This window comes from Xenopus tropicalis, chromosome 8 (genome assembly GCF_000004195.4).
Source record: "Xenopus tropicalis strain Nigerian chromosome 8, UCB_Xtro_10.0, whole genome shotgun sequence".
In the NCBI taxonomy this organism is placed as follows: domain Eukaryota; kingdom Metazoa; phylum Chordata; class Amphibia; order Anura; family Pipidae; genus Xenopus; species Xenopus tropicalis.
In genome coordinates this window covers 28,773,484-28,793,862 of record NC_030684.2, presented here as the reverse complement: position 1 = coordinate 28,793,862, position 20,379 = coordinate 28,773,484, and positions in this window count along the sequence as shown.

The window sequence follows — 20,379 nt, the reverse complement described above, 5'->3', positions numbered from 1 at the left end:
TTCTGCTTGCTGCCTTGGTCAGCTATGGATACAGGTATGGGACCTGTTATCCAGAATGCTCGGGACCAAGGGTATTCAAGGGTTCAATAAAACATTAATGAAATCCAATAGGATTGTTTTGCTTCCAATAAGGGGTAATTATATCTTAGTTGGGATCAAGTACAGGTACTGTTTTATTATTACAGAGAAAAGGGAATCATTTAACCATTAAATAAACCCAATAGGGCTGTTCTGCCCCCAATAAGGGGTAATTATATCTTAGTTGGGATCAAGTACAGGTACTGTTTTATTATTACAGAGAAAAGGGAATCATTTAACCATTAAATAAACCCAATAGGGCTGTTCTGCCCCCAATAAGGGGTAATTATATCTTAGTTGGGATCAAGTACAAGGTACTGTTTTATTATTACAGAGAAAAGGGAATCATTTAACCATTAAATAAACCCAATAGGGCTGTTCTGCCCCAATAAGGGGTAATTATATCTTAGTTGGGATCAAGTACAAGGTTCTGTTGTATTATTACAGAGAAAAAGGAAACCAGTTTTAAAATTCTGAATTATTTGATTAAAATGGAGTCAATGGGAGACAGCCTTTCCATAATTCGGAGCTTTCTGGATAACGGGTTTCTGGATAAGGGGTTTCATACCTGTACCTGCAAATTGTTCAGCCTCCTGACTCCAACTACATGGGGAGATTAGGACATTTTTGTGTCTGACTAATACTAAATAGAACACTGCATATATAAATAACAAAAATAATACCATAGGCAAAATAGAAAATATAGTAACTCACAGCTGAGGATGGAAAGGAACCACCAAAGGGTACAGACTCTTTTACAACTGGGGAAGTCATGCCAGTCCCCCTCCTATTCCGCCTCATAGGATTTAAAGTAACTGAAGTGTAACAGAGTCAAAAATGTCTGTCTGATAGTTTTTATATTAGCTCCCTGTTGTAACCTACAGCGATTGTAGCTTAGCTGACTTTCAATTTAACTTGGCCCACTAAAAAACTCAGGGCATGGGGAGGCCTTAGCACTCAATGACATTTAAAATGGATACACTACATACTGCAATCAGTAATGTTATGCTATTGCCCCAAACTGCTTCATGAACAGCCAATTAAAGTTATAGAATAGGGTTCCCTATTAAAACCTATTTAGAGATTTTGTTTGGTGTTTGTTGGCCCTGTAGTGCTTTAGTGGGGTATGGAGATACAACCAACATCTTAAGATCACAATAATTTTTTGTTTGACATACATGAGACACATAATACAACAGAGAAATGTGTGTAACAATTCCTTGGAAAAAACTTAGAAATGCAATATACAGGTATGGGACCTATTATCCAGAATACTCAAGACCTGGGGTTTTCCTGATAAGGGATCTTTCCGTAATTTGGATCTCCATAACTTAAGTCTGCTAAAAATTATTTAAATATTGAATAAACCCAATAGGATTGTTTTGCCTCCAACAAGGATCAATTATATCTTAGTTAGAATCAAGTACAAGGTACTGTTTAATAATTACAGAGAAAAAGGAAATCATTATTAAAAATTAGAATTATTTGCTTATAATGGAGACTATGGGAGATGGCCTTTCCGTAATTCGGAACTTTCTGGATAACAAGTTTCCGGATAAGGGATCCCATCCCTGTATATGTTTGGAAGCAGTCAACGTGGATTTCAATACATACATATTCAAACATTAGAAAGGCCCCAAATCAGTACCTGGTATTAGATATCTGTAACATGTTGATTATCCCTAAATGCCTGACTTTTTAGCTTAAAAGTAATAGCATCAGTATCAGTAAATAATTGTCTCGTATGATGGCTAAAGTCCTTTCAGTTTATTCCCTTTGCCCCCCCCGTTCTATACAAGCCCTGTATAAATTCTCAGCCTCCGCGTTCCGTTTCAAGGGACCCTGACATCCACATAACGGTCCTTGAGATGCGTCACTGACACTTTGTGTTTGCATTCAAAACAGTTAAGACAAATTAGCTGCTTATTTCCAAAATAAAATGTCCATCCTCCACCATCTTTGTCAGGTCACTATTGATTTAAACCTACACAAACAATCTCAGTGTGGTATCTACCAGCCAAGTGGGTGACACTCTAATCAATGGGGAAGGCGCACTTCAGACCCTTGGAGTGCACAGAGGATAAATTACATGTGGGGCAAAATAAATTGTATGTTTTTTAGGCTGAAACAACGACCTTTCACCTGGAGACCTTGCTATATAACATCATTTTGTAACCAAATCTCCCTCTGTAGCGCTGTCACCACTAACACAATAAAAAGTTCTGTAATTAACCATTTTATGTTTCTCCTGTTAGATTTTTGGAACTATTGCAAGAGATTTTAAAAGCAAATATCGTTTCCAACCTTCAGCTTTAAAATTGCAGACATTTAATGGAAAACTATACCCTCAGAATTAATACTTAACCAACATATTTATGCTCCATCTGAGATCATATGACCAGAAATAATGCAGCTCTAACTAGAACAGTAACTGTTTTCCTTTAATAAAGCATGGTGTGCTGAAATCTCTGCACATCGGATTAAATACGATCATTTCTCACTAAAATGCTTACAAAAAATCGTAATAGTCACAATAATATCGTAATGGCATTCAGAAAGTCACAAAATTTTCGTATCCGAACGATCGGAAAACCTTTCTGACTTTGAACCTTTTGGCCAAAAGATAGTCATGAAACAGAAGCTTTAATGAATCCGAAACTTTCATACTCATTGAGACAAATATGATTTTGTCGCACAAATTGCAGCGCAAGTTGTCGCAAATTATGAAAAAGACGCCCAAATTTACGAAAAGTCGCAAAAAATACGCACAGTTCGAAAACTAATTTTTTGTATTCGGATTCAATCGTACTTTGATAAATGTGACTTGGAAGGACTTGGATAAATGTGTTTGGGAGGTTTATATATTTTTATTATTATTATTATTATCCTGTATTTCTATAACACCATCCTATTCTATAGGGCTTTATAGTCGCTACCACAGTCAAATTTACAATTTAAGGTCCCTATCACCTACGCACACCTTGGTCAATTTTTTTCAGAATTCAATTACCCAGCCTGCATTTTGAGTGTGGGAGGAAACCAGAGATCCCGGAGGAAACCCATGCAGGCATTGGAGGAAAATACATACTCCTTGAACTGAACCTAGGAGCCCTCCAGCACTGCAAGGCAACCTTTATGTTGTGCAAGAAATTCTTCACTACACTTAGCCGACAAGTATAAAGGGCCTAATTTACAACTGCCCCTGTTGAAAGTTCAGGAGCACTAAGACGTGTGCCCGATAATGCTCATTTACACCCAACTCGCGGCGGTGGCAATGCTGCACTCTGCGCCAGATTAAAAAAAAAAAGAACCATAAAGGGCCATATTACAAATTGAAGCCACCACTGCACCCTAATTTTCAAATCTGAATGATGTGCAAGTTAGGGGGCAGAATGGGGTGCCTGTGTCTCCACCCACTCCTGAACACACAGCTGGAAGGCAGTGTGCAAAGTTGGGCTTGTTTTTTGTTTTGTTTTTTAATTATACTTTGCCTTTCAGTTTGTAAATGACTCCTAAAGTTGCTTTGTAGGAGCCAGTATAAGTAATGTATGGTTGCATTAGTTGTACACACGTAAAGATAAAAACCTTCTTTATTCTAATTTAGGGATACCCTGGTATTAACTGGGAAAAAGCATACAAAGAGCTTATGAATATATCTGACTTTCCCACATGTATTTACATGTAACTTTGGCAGTATTTAAGGCTTAAGTGACTACAATATAGACTGGGTAGGGGTTTTCATAGTGAACAGCATAGGTAGACAGTTATGGAAATTTAAGAAGACTCCCCCAAAAGAGATCAGCTTATATATATAATATAATACATTCTCCAGTGGAATTCTTTGTATTGGGAGCCCCAACAAACTTAAGGTCCCCATACACAGGCCGATTATAGATGCCGATATCGGTCCCTTAGACAGATTCAGCAGCTAATCGGCCCGTGTATGGGCAGAACCGAGCGGTCTGGCCGACCGATATCTGACCTGAGGGCCAAACGATCGGATTATTTTTTTTTTAAACTATCCCGTAGGTGGGGATATCGGGTGAAGATCCACTCGCTTGGCGACATCGCCAAGCGAGCGGATCTTATATTGTATGGGGACCTTTAAAGTGTCAGGACAGCTAGATCATTTCTGAACACAGCAAACACAAGAAAATATAACTAGGATTTCTGATTCAATGAGAACATTCTTTCAAGTAAAAGGGAATTAACTGGCAACTCTTTGTTAAGTGAACTGACATTTTGCTAGTTAAAATGGTTTTGCATTCACTTTTAGCACAAACTAGACATTCATATTTTAAGACAATTTGCAACTGGTTTCATTTTTTTGTATTTTGTGGTTTTTCAGTTATTTAGCTTTTTGTTCAACAGCTCTCATGTTTGAAATTTTAGCAGCTATCTGGCTGCTAGGGGTCTATTTACCTTAGCAACCACACAGTTGTGTGAATGACAGAATAGGAGGAGGACTGAATAGAAATATAAGTAATAAAAAGTAACAGTAACAATATATTAACACTGTGGCATGGTAAATCCAGAAGTCCAGATTCTAATTGTGGCAGTTATATAGGGAAAAGTGTCAAATCTAAGGATATTAGAAGTCACCCAAGACTTGGCTGAAGGCTGTGAAACTCCTCATAGGAGGTACATTATTTTTTATAATATACAAGTTTCAGCAAGTCATGTGACAATAATTACATCATTAAGCTCCCATGGAAACTGATGGCATCATTATGCTCCATTAACAAGGTTATACTTTACAGGATACTAATGGCTCTTGTGTATTATGTATCTGTTATATGCTGTGCCATGAAGTGGTTGACACATGCCAGGCCTATTATTGGTTTTATTTTTTTTTAAAAATACAAGAATATACAAAATGAAGGTCATAATTAATCATACTATGTGCTTTACACAGCAGTAAAATATAGATATTTTTATGAGGCAGCCAAAAGAGAAACCAGGCTGTTCTACAGATGTTAGTTCTGTTCAATTAAAAGAAGAGTTGTGTAAGATAATGATTTGCTCATTTAAGGTGAGGAGCATCTGAGCCAAAAAATGAAGGGGGGGGGATTTTTCTGCCTTTAGCGGAAGCAATGGTTCCAAAGTCTTATCTGGAAAACGCCAGATGTTTCGCACTGATGTCAGGAGCAGAGTACTTCAACCGTTCAAGGATCTTGGCAGTGATTGGTACACTGTTAACACTTTGTCTGCCATAGTAAGCGGTAAATCCCCTTTTAGACAAAAGGGAATTTACTCCAATATTTTGTGTACATTGTACTAGAAGAAGTGTCCATTTCCTTTGTTGTCAGAACACAACTTCTTCCACCTCCATTCTGTGCTGATTCCATACTTACTATTTTTGTCCTAAGTGTCTGAATTTAAATGGCCTTGAGTATTTTGAATGAAAGGGGCTTTTCCAGTTGTTCAGGAAAATTGAAATTCCTTCCTGTTTTAATTGGGAGTCCCTTTGTTGGGGGGGGGGGGGGTTAGGTTGTTAAAAGTTCATGATACTATGTATATAAAAATGGACTTCCATACAGGCCTCTTAAGACCTAGGCTGTATGGGTGACTTAGCTACTACTGAATAGAAGTTCTAACAAACCTGGATAATGCATTGCACAACCATGTTAAATGGCTATATTATTTGCTTAAATATTATTAAGGCTACTGCACTTGAGAAGTGGTAAAGCAGTCCTATACCATGAAATAGCCACACTAAGGTTAAGGCTTTCTGGGGATGAAAGGGCCATTTAGTGTTCCTTCAAAGTATAGTAACATATTATTGTGTGTGCTTTATATGCTAAACTAAGTATATATATATACTAATATATAGTATATAGGTTGTGTGTGCTGGGTTTACTTGGAAGGGTTGAACTTGATGGACTCTGGTCAATACCAACTGTAAATATTAGTATCACAATAGCCTTGGATACTATGCTTGTTCAAGAACTTATCCAGGCCCCTCTTAAAGGCATTCACAGAGTCTGCCATTACCGCATCACTAGGAAGGGCATTTCACAGCCTCACTGCCCTTACCGTGAAAAACCCCCTACGCTGCTTCAAATGGAAGCTCTGTTCCTCTAATCAAAAGGGGGGACCTCTGGTGCGCTGATTGTTTTTATGGGAAAAAAGAACATCCCCCATCTGCCTATAATCCCCTCTAATGTACTTGTACAGAGTAATCATGTCCCCTCGCAAGCGCCTCTTTTCCAGAGAAAACAACCCCAACCCTGACAGTCTAAACGCATAGTTTAAATCCCCTTAACCAGTTTAGTTGCACGTCTCTGCACTCTCTCCATATGTATTCAAGTACCCTATCCCTTATTACCCCTTTCAAAAACTTTCCTACCACTGATGTCAGACTAACAGGCCTATAGTTTTCAGGCTGAGAACGGGATCCGTTTTTTAACAACGGCACCACATTAGCAATTCGCCAGTCTCTCTGCACCATGCCAGACCTCAATGAACCCTGAAAAATTAAGTGAAGAGTTCAATGAATAGGGCTTGTACTGAACATACTCTTTGGGGCTGATTTACTTACCCACGAACGGGTCGAATGGAGTCCGATTGCGTTTTTTTCGTAATGATCGGTATTTTGCGATTTTTTCGTATGTTTTGCGATTTTTTCGGATTCTTCACGAATTTTTCGTTACCAATACGATTTTTGCGTAAAAACGCGAGTTTTCGTATCCTTTACGAAAGTTGCGTAAAAAGTTGCGCATTTTTCGTAGCGTTAAAACTTACGCGAAAAGTTGCGCATTTTTCGCGTAAGTTTTACGCAAAAATCATATTGGTAACGAAAAATTCGTAAAGAATCCGAAAAAATCGCAAAACATACGAAAAAGTCGCAAAGTGTTCGTTTTCAAGTCGGAACTTTTCCAATTCGGGTCGGATTCGTGGGTTAGTAAATCAGCCCCTTTGTCTATTGTTTTAATAATTTTTAAATATTTTAGTTGTTTTGCAATTAAAGCTAAAGCTGCTCCATGTTTGTCCCTTGTGACATAATTAGATTGAAGGTGTACAGATAATACCCCTGCATTTAGTCAGTGGGGATTAATCTCCTCAAATTCTTTACTACCCATAAGAATGTAAATTGCTGGAAGAAAACATATATGCTTCTAGTCGCTTCTACTTTCCAAAGTCACATGAAGTTTCCTCAAGTAGCAATTTAAGGGGGTGACTAATCTCCTTGTCTGTCATAGGCCTAATGTAATCCTAATCTGTAATCCAGAACAGTAAGAAAAAAGGGGTGTAGGGAAGGGGTTGTTTATTGGTAATTGAATTATCTACCTTGCAAGGACCAAAGATGGAGAAGTTTCAGTTTCCATGTTAACCCTGTTGAACATTAGACTTAAAGTATGGTCAGCACAGCCCAACTTTCCATTGATCTTTCCAGTATGATATTAGAACAGCATTAGAAGGGCATTCCAAAAACGAATCATTTTTTATACAGTCCCTTTGCAAAAGTATTCATCCCCTTGATTTTGTTCTTAAAAAAAGAATTGAAATTTAAAAAGGACACTTACCTTTTAGTTTTTTTGAGCCACTCCAATGTTACTTGGTGTACCTGGTGTCTGGTATAACTGTCCTGCTGAAAGATGAACTATTTCTCTGGGGTTTTTTTTGTTTGTTTTGGCCTGTGAAGAAGGGTGGCGCAGAAACATGTCCAAACCGAGTTGCAATGTTTACAAATATTTTGTGGCCAGATGAGACCAAGACAGAGCTTTTGGCTTAACTTCAAAGTGTGGGGCAAATCTACCACTGCCCACACCTCAACCACATTTATTTCCACAAACACAATTGCAGGGTGCTCAAATGGACACATTGTGGTGCATAGTGTGCCAATGATATTCATAAAAGGTTCTTGAGCCAAATGTGCTCCTTGCACTTCTGAATAATTGTCCCCGTGCCAATGTGCAATGTGATTGCCCAGTCTACAACTATGCCCAGTACACATAGTAGCTTATTGACGCTAGGAAAACCAGCAATTAGCACCACTTAGATATAGCAGTAATTCCACAGTTCTGACTGGTTGCATCAGTAGAAGAAATGGACTTGCAGCAAGCAAATGACATGCTTATGCACATTGCACATTGGGGGGTCTTAAGTGACACCATACCCACAAGTCACTATGTGGATGTCTTTTAAATTCACAAAAATATAAAATTATGAGAAAATATGGCCTTTATATTTATATTCAGACAAATCTGACTCAGGTCGCTCACTATGTTTTCTGCCCTCTATTATTATATATAATAATTATTATTATTATTATTATATATTATTATAAATAGGTATAACTACCACTGTTGGCATGTTGGGGTGTGAAATGTGATGTCAAAACAATGTTTGCATTGTCTGTGCAAATAAAGAAACCCTCTTTAGAAGAGAAATATAATATATACAGCCAATCTTATTTGTTACCTTGTTGACCAAGGATTGACATTTGGCATCTGTTAACTAAACAACCAGCCTCTATGTAGGAAAAGCCCATTTTTTATGTCCTACGCTATGACTGTAAGCACTTCGACATAAATTATTGGAACAATCCAGCCTGTTTCATACAGTGCATAACCCTTTGGTCTCCCAAAGCAGATAACCAAATCTCTTGGCATGTTGAACCTATTTTAAATTTGTTCTTAGGCAGCCTTGAGGTTGAGCAAGCTGTAGATGTGGGTCCCTAATGTTTTATCTCAGGGGGCCCAGCCTCATTATTCTGGCACGTTCTTGACGTGTGGCTGGAGCGAGTGTGGTCCCTATTCTCCTGCGTAGCATGTGAGTAATCTCTCTATCTGCTGTCATTTATCCACAAGTCCCTGAACTTCCAGGACCCTGTACTGATAATTCAGCGGGGCATAATAAATTTAATAGCTTTTTAAGTGACCATAACCTTGTTGCTTAGCATTCCATCTGCACCAAACTGCTTTCTGCACTGGCCTATGTGAATACAGTTTGCTTCTTTCAAATTGAAAATAAAGTAAATTTGGGTGCACGTATGGGGTGGCCTGCCTTTCAAGGAAAATGTGCCTCTTTATAACCAGGATTTGGGCACAATCTAAGTTTATTATATGAGATGAATAAAGTGCACCATTTTTCCAACAGAAAAACTACTGTTTTGTTTGACTGTGTCTTTGCTCAAGGCCAGTAAATAAATATATAATTTTTTTTTAACAAAAGAATATTGTCACTAAAACATGAGTAACACTCATATGAAGATGCATTTTGCAAAGAGTCTTGTCATTAACGTGGTGGCGAAATGCATTGTTTTTTAAGCACCATCATATGATGTAAATGTAAACTTAATGTTTGTAACAGGCTTCCTGCTACCACCCTTAATCCCAGTAATAATAATAAAAGATTTTTTTATTAATTTATTTTTTTATAAAATTATTATGTTTAGCTATACCTTATAAAGCAACTATTAACTAACTGGCATTCCTGCTAGCATCCATAATCCCGGTAATAACTTATAATCAATTTTATTTATTCATTTTTTCATTTATGTATTTATTTTATTTTGTATTGAATTTTTTTGTAAAACAGAAGTTGTTTTACTCAGTGCCGGATTTCTGTTGGGCGCCCCATTCTACGCCCCACCCAGGATTGTGTAAATGCACATCCTTTTCGCTCACATACGGAGCACTGGGGACAGGACGAGCTGAATTTTTTTGCACGTCCCCACGTGCTCCGTATGTGAGCAAATCCTGGGCTGGTTTTACTATGTATGTATGTATGTATATCTTTATTTATAAAGCGCTACTTATGTACACAGCGCTGTACAGTAGAATAGATTAATACAAACAGGGGGTTATTAAGATAATAATAGATAAATACAAAGTATAACAATAAATACAAATAAATACAAGATACAGTTGCAGTAAGTTAAACGTCAAAGACACAAGAGGATGGAGGTCCCTGCCCCGTAGAGCTTACAATCTATATCTGTTTAGCATTTTGTTTACCACACCTAACTGAGCTCTCCTAGCTAAATAACATTCCTGCTAGCATCCTTAATCCAAGTGATAATGTAAGAATTTTTATATATTTGATTTTTTACATTATTTTGTAAAACAGAATATAGTTTACTGTTTATTTTTTTTTAATTATACCTTATTGAGCTACTCTAAACTAAATAGCATTCCTGCTATTTTCCTTAATCTCAGTCATAATATAAGCATTTTTATTTATTTTTTTATGTAAAGCGTTTTTGTAAAACAGAATATTTATCACTATTTTTTGTAATATACCTAATTGAGCTACTCTTAACTAACTGCCATTCCTGCTGGCATCCTACATCCTAGTAATAATGTAATCATTGTTATTTTTTTATGTATTTATTACTTTATTTTTTGTATTTATTTTATTGCACAGTAGAACCCCTATTTTACATTTTTTAGGGGACCAGAAAAAATGGAGCAAAGGAAAATATAAAATCAGTAAATGCATTAAGTATTGGCAGGACCAAAAAAACTGTAAAATAAAGGAAAAATTAGGGAATGTAAAATTATGGTTTTATTGTATTTAATACAGTGTAAGTAATTTTTATATTTTTTGTATACATATTTGAAATATACATAAGCAAGCAACTCTTAACTGTTTTCCTGCTGGCATCCTTAATCCCAAGAATAATGTAAAGCAATTTAATTTATTTATGTATTTATTTCTTTTATTTTCTTTTTTGTGAAACAGAAATTGTTTTAGTATTAATCCTTATTGCAGGCAAAACAATCCCACTGAGTTTATTTATGTTTAAATGATTTTGTAGTTGACTTAAGGTCTGGTGATTCACGGAATGACCCCCTATCAGGAAAACCCCAGGTCCCCAGTATTCTGGATAACAGGTCCCATACCTGTTTATGTAATCAAACAACTAACTGGTTTTCTGCTGGCATCCATAATCCCAGTACAGGTATGGGACCTGTTATCCAGAATGCTCGGGACCTGGGGTTTTCCCGATAAGGGATCTTTCTGTAATTTGGATCTCCATACCATAAGTCTGCTAAAAATCATTTAAATATTGAATAAACCCAATAGGATTGTTTTGCCTCCAATAAGGGGTAATTATATCTTAGTTGGGATCAAGTACAGGTACTGTTTTATTATTACAGAGAAAAGGGAATCATTTAACCATTAAATAAACCCAATAGGGCTGTTCTGCCCCCAATAAGGGGTAATTATATCTTAGTTGGGATCAAGTACAGGTACTGTTTTATTATTACAGAGAAAAGGGAATCATTTAACCATGAAATAAACCCAATAGGGCTGTTCTGCCCCCAATAAGGGGTAATTATATCTTAGTTGGGATCAAGTACAGGTTATGTTTTATTATTACAGAGAAAAGGGAATCGTTTAACCATTAAATAAACCCAATAGGACTGTTCTGCCCCAATAAGGGGTAATTATATCTTAGTTGGGATCAAGTACAGGTACTGTTTTATTATTACAGAGAAAAGGGAATCATTTAACCATTAAATAAACCCAATAGGGCTGTTCTGCCCCAATAAGGAGTAATTATATCTTAGTTAGAATCAAGTACAAGGTACTGTTTTATTATTACAGAGAAAAGGGAATCATTTAACCATTAAATAAACCCAATAGGGCTGTTCTGCCCCCAATAAGGGGTAATTATATCTTAGTTGGGATCAAGTACAGGTACTGTTTTATTATTACAGAGAAAAGGGAATCATTTAACCATTAAATAAACCCAATAGGATTGTTCTGCCCCCAATAAGGGGTAATTATATCTTAGTTGGGATCAAGTACAGGTACTGTTTTATTATTACAGAGAAAAAGGAAACCATTTTTAAAAATTAGAATTATTTGCTTATAATGGAGTCTATGGGAGATGGCCTCTCCGTAATTCGGAACTTTCTGGATAACGGGTTTCCGGATAAGAGATCCCATACCGGTATTTGTATATGTAGGGACCCCAAAGAATTGGGCCCCTCCAGGATTAGTTCCCCTTTAGACAGGCACCATGAGGGTGGCCTTATGAGATTTGGACACCTAAAGGTGGTCCTGAGTGTTTATGTGTGAAAAGGGAGTTTCCCTGTTATGCAGCAGCAACCACTAGGTGGCAGTGTGCTGCAATATAAAAAGGGCTGACACCCATTTTGTGAAGGTCTTAGTCCTGGGACTGCTTCTTGTAAAGAAGCGTATAACAGGCTTGTGTTCTAGTACAGGAGGTACTGTAACAGGTCACTCTAGGAGTGACAGGCAGGCTAGAGAGAATGGGCAGCGATAGCCCCAACAGGAGAGAGAGGGGTTAAGATCCCCCAGCACTCATGGCTGGAGTTAAGGGCCTGTAGTGTGTAGTAAGAGGAGCCAAGTCAGTACCTGGGAGTGTTCCCAGTTAAGGGGCCCTACGCGTGGACCGGGGTGAATTCCTAGGTGGAAGCATCCGGCGGGAGTACCGGGGGTAGCCCAAAGAGAGAGTGTGTGACTTGAGCCGTTTGTGTGACATCCTCTGAAGTGTTCTGCCTGCATCATCAATAAACAAGTTCATCTGGTTCACAATTTTAACCGGTGTCTTGGCTGTTCATAAACTGAGGATCCTCAACTGCCTGGTAAGCAGCTACCCCAAGGGAGGGGCAAGGTACCGGGAGTTGCGGGGAGTCCGGGTCCAAGGAGGACCTCATAGAGTTTTCCCAGGGAGGAGAAATATAGTTCTACCCCTGGGTGGAGGCACGCCATTCATTTATATCATACCTGTACCCCATAATAAGCGGGGGCTCAGGGCTCCTGTAGCGCCACACGCAGGTGATTGCGTGTTAAAAGTACAACCGTAGCCAAAATAGGCTTACATATATTTATTCATCTATTTATTTATTTTGTGTGTATGTTTTATTTATTCATTTCTTGTAAAAAAAAAAAAATATTTTAGTATTTGTTTAAAACCAAAAAAAAGTATGTGGTAATGTGTATATGTAATAATGCAAAATTCTCCTTGTAAGGCATTTTCATGTTTTAAAAGATCAAGTGAACACAATAGGTAAAATAGGTAAATACCTAAGTGAAACAGGACAGGAGCCTGAATTAAAGGCTTTTAGGGAAGGTATATTTACAAAAAGGTATCATTTTAGCAATGGCCATTCTCTACCTATAATTCATTGCAGTTGCACTTTCTGAGCCCATTTGTTCCTATCAAACCCTTATTTACATACTCAGATTTAAAAAAATGACATTAATTGTAAATAAAAATAGTTGCATTCAGTGGTTCAAAGCTTCAATGTTGCTGTAAGGTGCCATAGTGGCTGCTGTAAGGTACTATAGACAGGCACTATGGGGCCGATTTATTATAACACGAGTTCGAATCCCGAATGGGAAAAATTCGGACTGGATATGATAATTTCTGAAGATCGCAAATATCCCGAAAATGCTTATGAAAAAAATCGTATTAGTCACGATAATATTGTATTGGCGATCCGAAAGTCACTAAATTTTCAAACCGAACGATTGTAAACAGCGGCAGAACCTTTCCGAATTTTTCGTGCAAGCGTATGAAAAAGTCACGTGGGCGTACAAAAAAGTTGCACAAGCGCGGAAAAATCGGCAAAAGTACGCTCGGAGTGTTCAAATGAACGCTCCAAGCGTTCGTGTCTTAAAAAAACTCCCCCTATGTATTAGGGCTGGGGGAGAATGTTTGGGTCTCTGTGTAGTCGAAATGCCAGGACCTATTTTGAATCCCAGTCTGCCCCCAGTGATTATAAAATCTTCTTTATATTTTAAAATCATATTCAGTAGCACAGAGATCAGAACATCATTCACATCAGACCCTGTCCCAGTGGAGCTTACAACCTAAGGTCACATTTACACACACTATGGTCGAGTTTTTTGTTTGTTTTTATGTGAGAGGAAACTGGCAAATGAACAGACAGAATATACAAACCAGGTAGTTCTCTGGCCGGAATCAAACCTATGATCCAAATGAAAATTTGGGAAAATCTAAATCCTGCAAGTTCTACGATTTGCCCAAATCCTTTTCCAAATTCTGGATTTGGCGCAAGCCTACTGGAAACCTTTCCCACTGGACATTATAAATATATTTTGAGGGATTAGGTTCTTATTTATTAATGTTTGTGGTGCTGATGGGTTTCATTTGACCCAGATCTGGTTCAGTATTTTGACCTTGCAATTTTCAAGGGTTCCTCCAGGAGGCATCAGAGATCCTTTCCTTTATTAAAAATTTTTTAATGTGGTTTATTGCAGTTTTATTGTCTAAATCCAATAAAATATCAGTAGCTGCTCCTTGTCATATCTCTTCTTGTGTTCTTCTGCTCTGTGTCTGCCACTAAGTCTGGCAGGGAGTGGCCAATGGTGTGGTAGTACCAGGATGGGGGCAAGTGCACAGATTTCCGCTGCTTACCTATGGCATCTTCCAGCAGCCCACAGATTGCCAGTCTGGGCCTGTTTTCTTCCATAGAGTGTTGTTGCAGGTTACCAGAGTACACCAGCTGACTCCATATTGGTGCACTGGTGCTGTTTCAGGCACACATTACATTGGGAGATACCTTGAGGGCTGAATAGCTGGTGGAAGCAACCTGCTAACTAGATTTTTCAGCATTTAATATATTAAATGTGAGGAGTGTACATAACAGCAGTGCCCCCATAAGCTTTAACTGCACAACATGAAATGGTTGTTTTCACAAAACAAGATCATCTACGCACAGTATCGTAATGTAACAGAGCTGCCCCACCCTAGAAAAGCATCTTTGAGGGCCCAAACAGTGTCGGACTGGGACCTCAGGGGCCCACCAGGAAACCTGTACACCATAAGCGCACTCTCCAAACTATTTTTTCTCTCTCATTCTCTCTTTATTCTCCTAGTCTCTTATATTTACATCTATTCTTCCATGTATTTCTCCTCTTTGTTCCCATTCAGAAATAGGGAATGACCATGAAGTAGGCCAAATGGTCAGGAGCAGGAGGGCCCACTGACACCTGGGCCCACCGGGAGTTTTCCTGGTATCCTGGTGGGGCAGTCTGAGGAATTATCTTACCAATATTGTATTCAAGGGGTAACTTAATTTACAGTACAGTGTAAAGTGCAATAGAAGGAGAACTCTCCATAAAATAAGTTTCTGGCATTTGTTACTACTAAGCAGAGAGTGTTGTTCTTATATTTGATATATGTTCTTCTTGTTTATCTCTTATGGTTAAGATACAAGTGTAATAAGTATTACTTATAAACCACCTGACTATCGTAGAAACAATATGGCGGCTAACTACTTCTGATTAGTCACTCAAGTACACAGAGGCCCAATTCTGAGTCCCACGCCAGGGTGCATGGTGATTTACTCAAACACAGCCCATAACTTGCCTAATCCCTACTCACTTCTCAACAAGACTTAGCCTAAAATTGCTCTTTTGCTCCTCTTGAGGCCCAATAATCTTTCTGTGGGGCCTAGTAAATAGTCAGTAGTAGTTCATAAGATAGTAAAAATCATTAATGTGCTAATATTCAGTATTTTAATTGGGGGGTCAGTGGAGGTGATATGTAAGTTATGTTTCTTTAAAAACAACTTAAGCGTAGGGGCCCAATGATGATGCTGAGGGGCCCAATAACCAGTCATTCCCCTGCTGGAAAGTTCATATAGGAAACACTGATATAATTAAGTAAATAGATCCCAATATAAACAGCTGATGTTATTCTATAATAAGCAGTTCATACAAACAGTTAAAATGAATAATGAATGTGCTAATAAATTAGTTAATTAGTGATCAGTGGAGTTTGTCCTTGCAAAGCTTCTCTGCATTGTCTTTTGCTTGATTCAAAAGTTGCTTAATTTCTAGGCAATATAGTTATATAGTTTTCTAAGCAGTTTTTATGGAAGATATGTAACATAGTAACATAGTAAGTTGGGTTGAAAAAAGACATACGTCCATCAAGTTCAACCATAATGCCCCTATATAACCTGCCTAACTACTTGTAGATTACATAACTTATGCAGTTTGCGTAACTTTGGCGACACGACCAGGTCCCCTTATGAAAGAAGATTTCACGGTCCTGCCACAATTGTACCCCCTCTCCGACCCCCCAACCCCCCCCGATGGCAGCCTTATAGAAAGTAGATGGAATTTAATTTTCCTTTATTGTACAAGAAACTGTTATTGAGTTCCACTTTAAACCATAAAGGTAACCAACAGGGATTTTGACAGAGTAACATAACAGAATATGTCTCACCTGGGTCAGTAGCCAGTGGGGTGGGCCCTGCCAATAAGTATAAGGCCACAGTGAAAAAAATGCTTGGGAAAAACCATTATATTGAAACCTAGACCATGACCCTCTCAAGCCCCTTTCCCTTCACCCAAGCAGCAAGGGTGCCCAAGGCAGAAGCCCTGTGTAAGGTGACATGCGGGGGGGAAGGCTTGACATCACTATCAAATAAAAAGAAACCGCTGCTCCCCTTAGTTGACTACCACTTAGTTGACGGCCCAAAGAGGGTAGGCAGACATATGTGGTAAGCGCCTAGCAGTCCCCCATTGTTGTGCCCTAGGAATTGGGCAGATGTTTGTGTGATGCTCTCTCTGTTTAACCACTGGATTACACTTCATTATCCAACCACAGTAGTGTCTTAATCACGCTGCACACGACCAAGTCCCTCTGCTCTATAAGATGTATGTTTAACCTGCCAACAGGCCTGATTTCTGTGGCTGCTCCAGTTCAGAGTGACAGAGTCACAGGCAGGTGATAAATAGAGCTCAGTTTAGGTCAGGTTGGAGGATGGGTATTGTTATAAAGTTCTACGTATGTGCTTTTCAATAAATTCTGAATGCCAAAATAAATACTCTTCATAGGCGGAGGGTGACTTTTTTTGTTTGGGGAGACTAAAGATGGGTCATACATAGACTGACCTAAAGCTAATGTGAGACTTAATGGATTCGCTGCTGGTGTAAAAAATGAACCTCCCAACTACAGTACCTCTTGCGGTTCCCACTGACTCCCAGAGATACTGTGCAAAAGTGCGGGTGGGAGTGCTTTTTTCACACTAAGATGTAAAAGTATTCATACATGCATTTCTATGAGGGGTTCTCCTTCCATTTGTGTTTGTGATCATTTAGCTTAAAGGGAAACGAAAGGTAAAGTCACTTGGGGGTGCCAAAATGTTAGGCACCCCCAAGTGACTTTAACCGCTTACCTCGTACCCCGGGCTGGTGCCCCTGTTGGGAGAAAACAGCACCAGCCCGGGGTACCTGGAGCGCAGCGCTTCCGTGTTCTGGCTTCCTCTTCCTGAATGCCAGCGGTGGGCGCATGCGCAATAGAGTGAAAAGCCGACTTTAATGTTTAAGTTCGGCTTTTCTCTCTACTGCGCATGCGCGCGCAGCGAAACAAGAGGAAGGAAGCGCCTGCAGCTACCCCGGGCTGGTGCTGTTCCCTCCTCACAGGGGCACCAGCCCGGGGTAAAAGGTAGGTGGTCAAAGTCACTTGGGGGTGCCTAACATTTTGGCACCCCCAAGTGACTTTGACTTTCTTTTCCCTTTAAATGTGTTTTAGTTAGTTTAATTGAGAGAAGAACAGTGGGTACTGACATCCCAGGCACATTATAAACAGATACAGTCTATATTTAGAAAACCAGCACAGTGGGATGATACAGTATAGAACCTGTGGGATGGGATGATACAGTATAGTACCTGTGGGAGTGGGAGGATGATACAGTATAGTACCTGTGGGAGTGGGAGGATGATACAGTATAGTACCTGTGGGAGTGGGAGGATGATACAGTATAGTACCTGTGGGAGTGGGAGGATGATACAGTATAGTACCTGTGGGAGTGGGATGATGATACAGTATAGTACCTGTGGGAGTGGGAGGATGATACAGTATAGTACCTGTGGGAGTGGGAGGATGATACAGTATAGTACCTGTGGGAGTGGGAGGATGATACAGTATAGTACCTGTGGGGGGAAGTGGGGGATGATACAGTATAGTACCTGTGGGAGTGGGATGATACAGTATAGTACCTGTGGGAGTGGGAGGATGATACAGTATAGTACCTGTGGGAGTGGGATGATACAGTATAGTACCTGTGGGAGTGGGAGGATGATACAGTATAGTACCTGTGGGAGTGGGAAGATGATACAGTATAGTACCTGTGGGAGTGGGATGATGATACAGTATAGTACCTGTGGGAGTGGGAGGATGATACAGTATAGTACCTGTGGGAGTGGGAGGATGATACAGTATAGTACCTGTGGAGTGGGAGGATGATACAGTATAGTACCTGTGGGAGTGGGATGATATACAGTATAGTACCTGTGGGAGTGGGAGGATGATACAGTATAGTACCTGTGGGAGTGGGAGGATGATACAGTATAGTACCTGTGGGAGTGGGAGGATGATACAGTATAGTACCAGTGGGAGTGGGAGGATGATACAGTATAGTACCTGTGGGAGTGGGAGGATGATACAGTATAGTACCTGTGGGAGTGGGAGGATGATACAGTATAGTACCTGTGGGAGTGGGAGGATGATACAGTATAGTACCTGTGGGAGTGGGAGGATGATACAGTATAGTACCTGTGGGAGTGGGAGGATGATACAGTATAGTACCTGTGGGAGTGGGAGGATGATACAGTATAGTACCTGTGGGAGTGGGAGGATGATACAGTATAGTACCTGTGGGAGGATGATACAGTATAGTACCTGTGGGAGTGGGATGATACAATATAGTACCTGTGGGAGTGGGATGATGATACAGTATAGTACCTGTGGGAGTGGGAGGATGATACAGTATAGTACCTGTGGGAGTGGGATGATGATGCAGTATAGTATCTGTGTGAGTGGGAGGATGATACAGTATAGTACCTGTGGGAGTGGGATGATACAGTATAGTACCTGTGGGAGTGGGAGGATGATACAGTATAGTACCTGTGGGAGTGGGATGATGATACAGTATAGTACCTGTGGGAGTGGAGGGTTGATACAGTATAGTACCTGTGGGAGTGGAGGGTTGATACAGTATAGTACCTGTGGGAGGATGATACAGTATAGTACCTGTGGGAGTGGAGGGTTGATACAGTATAGTACCTGTGGGAGTGGAGGGTTGATACAGTATAGTACCTGTGGGAGGATGATACAGTATAGTACCTGTGGGAGTGGGATGATACAATATAGTACCTGTGGGAGTGGGAGGATGATACAGTATAGTACCTGTGGGAGTGGGAGGATGATACAGTATAGTACCTGTGGGAGTGGGATGATGATGCAGTATAGTATCTGTGGGAGTGGGAGGATGATACAGTATAGTACCTGTGGGAGTGGGATGATACAGTATAGTACCTGTGGGAGTGGGAGGATGATACAGTATAGTACCTGTGGGAGTGGAGGGTTGATACAGTATAGTACCTGTGGGAGTGGGATGAGGATACAGTATAGTACCTGTGGGAGTGGGATGATGATACAGTATAGTACCTGTGGGAGTGGGATGATACAGTATAGTACCTGTGGGAGTGGGATGATACAGTATAGTACCTGTGGGAGTGGGAGGATGATACAGTATAGTACCTGTGGGAGTGAGATGATGATACAGTATAGTACCTGTGGGAGTGGAGGGTTGATACAGTATAGTACCTGTGGGAGGATGATACAGTATAGTACCTGTGGGAGTGGAGGGTTGATACAGTATAGTACCTGTGGGAGTGGGATGATGATGCAGTATAGTATCTGTGGGAGTGGGAGGATGATACAGTATAGTACCTGTGGGAGTGGGATGATACAGTATAGTACCTGTGGGAGTGGGAGGATGATGCAGTATAGTATCTGTGGGAGTGGGAGGATGATACAGTATAGTACCTGTGGGAGTGGGATGATACAGTATAGTACCTGTGGGAGTGGGAGGATGATACAGTATAGTACCTGTGGGAGGATGATACAGTATAGTACCTGTGGGAGGATGATACAGTATAGTACCTGTGGGAGTGGGAGGATGATACAGTATAGTACCTGTGGGAGTGGGAGGATGATACAGTATAGTACCTGTGGGAGTGGGAGGATGATACAGTATAGTACCTGTGGGAGGATGATACAGTATAGTACCTGTGGGAGGATGATACAGTATAGTACCTGTGGGAGTGGGATGATACAATATAGTACCTGTGGGAGTGGGAGGATGATACAGTATAGTACCTGTGGGAGTGGGAGGATGATACAGTATAGTACCTGTGGGAGTGGGATGATGATACAGTATAGTACCTGTGGGAGTGGGAGGATGATACAGTATAGTACCTGTGGGAGGATGATACAGTATAGTACCTGTGGGAGTGGGATGATGATACAGTATAGTACCTGTGGGTGTGGGATGA